This window comes from Oncorhynchus kisutch, linkage group LG29, assembly GCF_002021735.2.
Source record: "Oncorhynchus kisutch isolate 150728-3 linkage group LG29, Okis_V2, whole genome shotgun sequence".
In the NCBI taxonomy this organism is placed as follows: Eukaryota; Metazoa; Chordata; class Actinopteri; order Salmoniformes; family Salmonidae; genus Oncorhynchus; species Oncorhynchus kisutch.
In genome coordinates, this window is record NC_034202.2 from 21,800,199 (window position 1) to 21,808,316 (window position 8,118).

The following is an 8,118-nucleotide window of genomic DNA, read 5'->3' on the forward strand; positions in this document are numbered from 1 at the left end:
GGATAGTGCAGATTTTTCAGTGCAACATTTAGAGTGTTGATTCAAGTGTTAAATGAACAGTCATTGGTGTTAATAACCAGCATTATCATTATTACCACACCCATCATTATCATATTTCCTAGCATGCTCTATTACAGGTTAAAAAAATGTAATTGTTTTTTAAAATATTTGTGTTTGCACGTACATTGATTGATTAATGAATTAATCTTATGCTACTCAAATTTTCTAAAGTAATCCTATCTGTTAATCCTATCTGGATTTATTGCATCTGTTAATGAAATGTCTGTTCCAGTTTAGATGGTTTAGGCAGTCTCATAACATAGTCTTCCCAACCTGGCAGGCAGTCATTCTGAATGTAGAGCCCAATAAAATATGCGATGCAGAGAATGTAGGTGGAATCATGGAATCCTGACATTAAAATAGAATTCAACAAAATTCAATAATGTATTGAACTTTGTAGGAAATCAACTAAAGGTATTGAACCTTTTAGAATATTAATTCATTTGCACAAGATTATCATCAGACATGAACAAAATGCTTCAGTGATTTGTACTTTCTGAAGATGCAGTGCAGGAATGCCGCTGTCTGTGTGCGCGTTTGTCTACCACTTTGTGTAGCCGTTAGCGATGATGCTAATAATGATAACTGTTTTCTGGTAGATGGAAAGGCTTTCCCAAAAACCTTTTCAATTAAATGTTCACAACAACGTAGCCTATGCCTACCTGGCAGAATGATCATGATTATTTGCATCAATCCAGTGGTGATTCGTTTAGCAAACTCTAAAATCACGTGTGCTACAGAAACACCGCTAACCAAACAAGTTATTTTGCTGGTGTACACTGAATGAACTGTATCAACAAAAAAATATTCTTAGATTTTTCCCAGACCTCAACAGTGGTCTCCTTTTGTGGTTTAAGCATTGTGTTAATTTAACACTGAAAATGTGAACCCATATAGACACTGGATAATTTGCTGTGCACTAAAATCAAGATGATTAAAGCCAAGGTCATGTTCACAAGTTTGTACAGACCACTATGTCTTTCAACAGAAACGTATCTGGTCAATCAATGTTCCTCAGGCTATGTTCTTTGCTCTCCTTAAATGAAAGCACATTTTCCTTGGTCCTGCCTTTGGGTAAAGTTTGGGATTACATTTGTGAATTGATCTATATATGGATTTTTTTTATCCATAAAATGATCAGAATGTAGCTAGGTGGACATCCTGACTTATTTTATACTGACCAAACATTAGACTTTCTTGAAGTAAACATGTTTGTGTTGTTGTTTTGGGCATGGTCTGATTGATGACTAGGCTGTCATAATTATATGGTTGAAGTTAATTTACTGTTTTCATCTTTGTAGATATTCTGCCAGTGAATATTGTATGGGTCTTGATTTCCGGTGAATCATTACACGCTCTTTTTTTGTGTATGATATAAGAAATAGTCCAACAAATCAATATTTTACACATTTCTATACACCTACATTCACTTACAGGTTAGAAATAATAGTGGTACTTCACAACCACACAGATGTGTCTTCTACGGTGGGGATAGATAATGTCAGTTAATCTTCAGCTTCACCACCAGTGTATAACATAGCATTAGGTTTCTGATGAAGGTGCATATACTGTACAGTATACACTGCCTTCAGAAAGTATTCATCTGTCTTGACTTATTACACTTTTTGTTGTGTTACAGCCTGAATTCAAAATGGATTAAATATATTTTTGTTCATCCATCTACTCACAATACCCCATAATGACAAAGTGAAAACATGTTTTTAGAAATGTTTGCAAATGTATAGAATACAGAAATATCTAATTTACGTAAGTATTCACATCAAACCCATTACAATCACCGTTGGCAGCAATTACATCTGTAAGACTTTCTGGATAGGTGTCTAAGAGCTTTGCATACCTGGATTGTATAATAGTTGCCCATTGTTCTTTTCAACTCTTCAAGCTCGGTCAAATTGTTGATTGATCATTGCTAGACAACCATTTAAGTCTTGCCATAGATTTTTAAGCAGATTTAAGTCAAAACTGTAACTCGGCCACTCAGGGACATTCAGTCTTCTTGGTAAGCAACTCCAGTGTAGATTTGGCACCGGGTTTTCCTGCTGAAAGGATAATGCATCTCCCAGTGTCTGGTGGAAAGCAGACTGAACCAGGTTTTCCTCTAGGATTTTGCCTGTGCTCAGCTCCATTACGTTCCTTTGTTATCCTGAAAAACTCCCCAGTCCTTAACGATTACAAGCATACCCATAACATGATGCAGCCGCAACTATGCTTCAAAATATGGAACGTGGTACTCAGTAATGTGCTGTATTGGATTTGCCCCAAATATAACATTTTGTATTCAGGACAAAAAGTTGATTGATTTTCCAGTATTACTTTAGTGCCTTGTGCAAACAGGTTGCATTTCTTTAAAAAAATTCCATACAGGCTTCCTTCTTTTCACTCTGTCAATTATGTTAGTATTATTGTTGATACATCCTCAGTTTTCTTCTATAGTTTTCTTCTTTCAATGTGTGCTTTTCTTTATTCTTACCCATCTGCCAATATGTGCTATTCTTTGAGAGACATTGGAAAACCTCCCTGGTCTTTGTGGTTGAATCTGTGTTTGAAATTCACTGCTCGACTGAGGACCTTACAGATAATTGTGTGTGTGGGGTACAGAGATGAGGTAGTCATTAAAAAAATCCATGCAACTTATTATGGGACTTGTTAATTAAGACTATTTTTACCCCTGAACTTATTTAGGCATGCCTTAACAAAGGGGTTGAATACATATTGACTCAATATATTTCAGCTTTAAAACATAATTCCACTTTAACATTATGGGGTATTGTGTGTCGGCCAGTGACCAACAATCTCAATGTAATCTATTTTAAATTCAGGCTGTAACAACAAAATGTGGAAAAAGTCAAGGGATGTGAATACCTCCTGAAGGTACGTATTTGACTGATAAATAATTGATTGAGGTGTCTATATTAATTTTGCAGGCATAAAAAAATGTCTGCCTTGATTGACTCGCTGAGAGGTTTTTGAGGCTTCCTTCAGCTGTAGGGCACTATCCCTGCTGTGCACGGTAAGCCATGCATGCTCATCCCATTAGCTCACTACTGTACTGGAAAGTACATAGAGTAAGTAGGAAATGCATATATGTATATGAGTCTATGGTGAGATACAGTATGCACATCTCACAGTTGCACTCTGGGCAAGTGTATATAACATTTTATCTAGGAGTACATAACGTATAGGTCGTAGATGTTTTTGCATTTAGTTACTAGTCAAGCAATCCCACAGTAGCCTCACGTCAACTAACACATCCAGCAACTTCATTTCTGCTTAGGTCTTGTGGTAGCCCCAGAGGAGAAGTACAGGCCAGAGGACAACTGCAGGTCAAATGATTACCACTGCAATTTGGAATGAAGTTCACCATCCGTTGTGTGTTGTTCTGACGCATGGCTTGATTTGACCACTGTACTTTTTCCTCCCATCAAAACAGGTTTTGTATTCCCTCTGGAAGGAATCCTTTCTGGCCACTCCAGCTGCAACCAGCGCACACTGCTAGTCCGGCCAATAGTGGAGACGCCTGATGCCTCTTGGCAATGTGAGACAGTTAGCTCTTCTAGCTCCAGCACTGAGAGGGCTTGTATTTGATATTCTTGTCCATACATAAGGAGAATGGGCCACTGCCTACCTCCCAGTTGATCTATTTAAGGAGAATGGGCCACTGCCTACCTCCCAGTTTATCTATTTAAGGAGAATGGGCCACTGCCTACCTCCCAGTTTATCTATTTAAGGAGAATGGGCCACTGCCTACCTCCCAGTTGATCTATTTAAGGAGAATGGGCCACTGCCTACCTCCCAGTTTATCTATTTAAGGAGAATGGGCCACTGCCTACCTCCCAGTTTATCTATTTAAGGAGAATGGGCCACTGCCTACCTCCCAGTTGATCTATTTAAGGAGAATGTGCTACTATGCACCCTAATCTCGCTCTCTGTGTGTGTGTGTGTGTGTGTGTGTGTGTGTGTGTGTGTGTGTGTGTGTGTGTGTGTGTGTGTGTGTGTGTGTGTGTGTGTGTGAGTGTGTGAAAGTGTGTTTGTGTGTGTGTGTGTGTGTGTGTGTGTGTGTGTGTGTGTGTGTGTGTGTGTGTGTGTGTGTGTGTGTGTGTGTGTGTGTGTGTGTGTGTGTGTGTGTGTGTGTGTGTGTGTAGTCTCTAGTGTGTAGTCCTTTATTTGCCTTTGTGAATCATGGCAACATGAGGTTGCAATCAATCCATCATTGAAGTGCACAGCAGGAGTCACAAAACATCATGCTGCAGTGTGTACTCCCAGGCTTTGTCAACACAGTGTCACCAAGCATGGGACACAGCTGTAGCCTCAAGCTACTGCAGGCATTTTCTTTTTGGCATATGTGATTGTGAGCCATTTCTCTTTGAAAATGATTATATGTTGCCATCATATATGAAATATAAAGGCCATCTGATTGAATTAGCCATTTGAAATATTTTTTAAAAGTCTTTGTTTTGTGACTGTAGACATTTTTTCATGCATGTTAATCGCAGAATAATGTGATATAACATATTGGCATACTGTCAATATGTATGTGTTAATGCCTTGCCCGACAAAACAGTTCTTGGAAAGTGTCCATTGTAAAGAGCACTTAAAATGCAGAGTAGAAATGGAATGGCATTCAGAGTGGACTTGAAGAGAGCTATATCGATTGACAACTTTCAACTTAGTTCACAAAACAGACCACATGGCAGCATGGATATGATGTCAATACTGATATTAACAATGACAGTAAATCTGTTCTTGCTGCTTCTGTGCCCTACTTTTATCTTGGTAAATGAACATGTTGAAATGACCACTCTACAGTATATGTCGTTATTACGATTTGATTCATGTGATGATGTCAAGAGAAAATGTATCTTAGTTCAATCATTGCTGTACCATGTCTGTTTGAAATTACATTTGTCTGATGTGGAATTAAAATGGGTTCAGGAGAGTAAAACTGAGAGTACATGATTGATCTGTAACGTGAAGGATGACGAACACCTATTGGCACATATCTAAAGGCACAAAATAAAGAAGAAGAAGTCCCCATCATTAGTTATAAAATCCAGTCGTTAGTTCTAAAAAACGAATTGCCCACTAAAAGTGGAGTTGCATTTCTAATCGTGTATTCATCAGCACCAGTCAATTATCCTGCCTGTAGATGATAATATGACACATGGGCCAAAAGAGCGCGAGCTCCCCCAGCAGTTAGTCGACAGTAGCGCACTCACACAACTTCACTTGAAGGGAGGGAGAGGCAACTTTGGCTCGTTGGTGCAACCTCATAAACATACATATATTTTCTGATCATAATATTTCTGCTCTGTTGAATTAATTTGAATAAGCCATTAACATCAGCATATTTGTATTATTGATCAAGCTGCTTTCCAACATACAGGTCTGTGTTTAAAAGGTAGACTCATGAGGCAACAGTCCGGATATTGTCGCATTTGCTATATTTTTTACACACATACACACACGCATACACTTGCACGATGGATTCTGTCTAAACTGTGTTTGAACGTATTCACGGATAAGATCAAATAAGTGACACACCAATTACTGCATATTTACAACTGAGAGACTAACATCAAACATTAATGCATTTCACCATTGCATACAGCAGGTGAAACGGGTAGCCTTCATTCCACAATTCGCTAGAAACAAACTAACGATGCTTGAAATGTGAGCAATTGAAATGCGGCATAAATCTTGAATTTCAGAAGCTTCGGTATTTAAGTCGTATGTTGTAAAATGAACTGATAGGGACTCACATTGCACAATCAACTGTAGTAATGTTGATATAATCCCACATGGGAATCGACGTTTGAGCTGAACCCCGTTATTTCTAGAACAAAATACACAAGCATATTATGATGCTGTGCCTGGAACTTCAATGTGCCCTGGTCTGATTCCGACGGTCCATTCATTGAGGCGAGGGTCAGTGTGAAAGAAACTATGCGTGGACTGAAAACTGATTCTTAATGCTTTCTCCCCCTCACTATTACGCTCTTTCATTATTTCGTCCTCCTCTGCAGCCTCGCATTACATACAGTCATATGCGAGGAGAATTCAGCCTATCGCCTACTACACTGAACCACCAACTCACTTTGCATGTAAATGTAAGGTATTAGGATCTAGCGTTGTTCATATCCCCAGTAATGGACATTTAGTGAATGTTACTTGAGATAAATAACAACAACATAGGTTGGACACATGGAAACACAAAACTCACATAGGCTACATATAAGACAACACGCTGCATGATTTGACAATGATAAAGCAGAAAAACGCATCCGTCCAGAAAAAAACACTATATCCTATCATGTTGACCATGTAAAATCGCCATAACTGTCAATAAGCTACAGCATAACCTCTAGCTACTCTAATAACTGGTATAGTGTGTATATAAAACAATACAATTGAACGCAAATTAGGCTACACTTATTCAGGCTTACCTAAAACTGATTCTCCCCTGTGCTCGGAATATGTGGTCCAAGGTGCTTTAGTTTTCTGTCCGAAAACTTTTGCTGGAGCATATGTATCCAGTGTGCATGCTGGTAGCTCAATCTTAGATGTTGAATTGTGGATGAGTTGGCGGTCCTTCTCATGCTCAAGAGAGAGAAATCCTTCGGTTCGGCAAGTTGGTAAGCATGTGTACACAGATAAACAGAGTGACCAAGTCGACCCGTGGGGAAACGGGAGTTCGATAGTTAAGAAGAAATATCCCGATGTGTTCTAGGGAGGTTCGGGCGAGCTCGGATCCGTGAAAGTCGTTCGCAGGTGAAGAGGTGGTAGTGAGGATGCCAAGGAAGGTAGGCAGAGACTGATCGAGTCCAGGGCAAAAGGAAGCGAAACTAGGGGGGAGGTACTGAGAATACAGCTTTGTATTGTAGAGGACGGCAATACCAGACGGCAGGGGGTGGGACTGAACCACACAAGCCGAACGGGAGAGGAGGGGGGAAAGAAGGGTTGGGGAGGAAGGACATACCGCTCCGTGACTTTATGTGTTGATAAACAACGATTATAAAGGTTCAACTTTGAAAACCCCCAAAAGAAGACAGCATGACAAACGTTAAAGCAACCCCAAATCGGACTACTGGGGAAAGTGTAGAGTCTAGAGTCTATGGATTACCACCGCTCCTTTCATTGTGTGACTGTTTCTTGTGTGACTGTTTCAATGGAAACCTAGCAATATGAAACAGGAATAAAACCCAACGACGCATGTATCTCTCTCTCTCTCTCGCACGCACGCACAAACACAGACACATACACACTAATGGATTAGGGAGCACACACTTGCCAGATGACGAATAATGGTTGTACACCGTACCCAGAGTGAATTTATTTATTTATTTATTTAGTGAGTTTGTGTGTGAGATTTGTTTGCACCAACAAGAAAAAATATGTGGAGGCGCTGTCCAGTGCCCTGAAAGTGCTCCAGAACAGAGGGCTATGCATGTTGGCTGTCCATGGTCCTGAAAACCCTAAAAAGACCGATGCGTTCTGCTGGCAACTGTCCATGTTATAGAGGCCATTGCATTGCAGTTGGCTTTCCAAACACTTTTACATTTCGCTGTCCACACCTATGCATTTACAATAGCATTTAGTTTGTTTATTTTTTAGAACTAGGCAAATTCTTATTTTACAATAATGGAATACTCCGGCCAAACCCTCCCCTAACCCGAACGACGCTGGGCCAATTGTGCGCTGGCCGATCACAGCTGGTTGTGACACAGCCCAGGATCAAACCAGGGTCTGTAATGACGCCTCTAGCACTGAGATGCAGTGCCTTATGCCACTGCGCCACACAGGAGTTTAGCTTTGACAAGTGCATGTTTCATATCATTCACAGGTGGATGACTCCACTTAGTGACTTTTTCGGGTTTAAAATCACTTGTCTTGGAAATATTGCCATTGGACTAGAAGCTCACATTTTCCTTTTGATATTAGGTTTTATCAACCTGAGCATCCCTTGATCAGTGTTACATGTGCCTCTAACATGGCATATAGACCGCCCCTCTACTGTGTCTTTGATTTGGTACATGAGCT

The 8,118-nt window shown here is 39.9% G+C and overlaps 1 protein-coding gene across 1 annotated transcript in view; it reads right to left on the reverse strand.

The window, feature by feature from the left end:
* Positions 1-6,930, reverse strand: part of LOC109874407 (BMP/retinoic acid-inducible neural-specific protein 1) — a 117,482-nt gene extending 110,552 nt beyond the window's left edge. Inside the window, exon 1 of the mRNA XM_020466292.2 lies at positions 6,525-6,930. The gene's annotated coding sequence lies outside the window, so the exon portion shown is untranslated. The remainder of the gene's footprint in view (positions 1-6,524) is intronic.
* Positions 6,931-8,118: the final 1,188 nt, after the last annotated feature.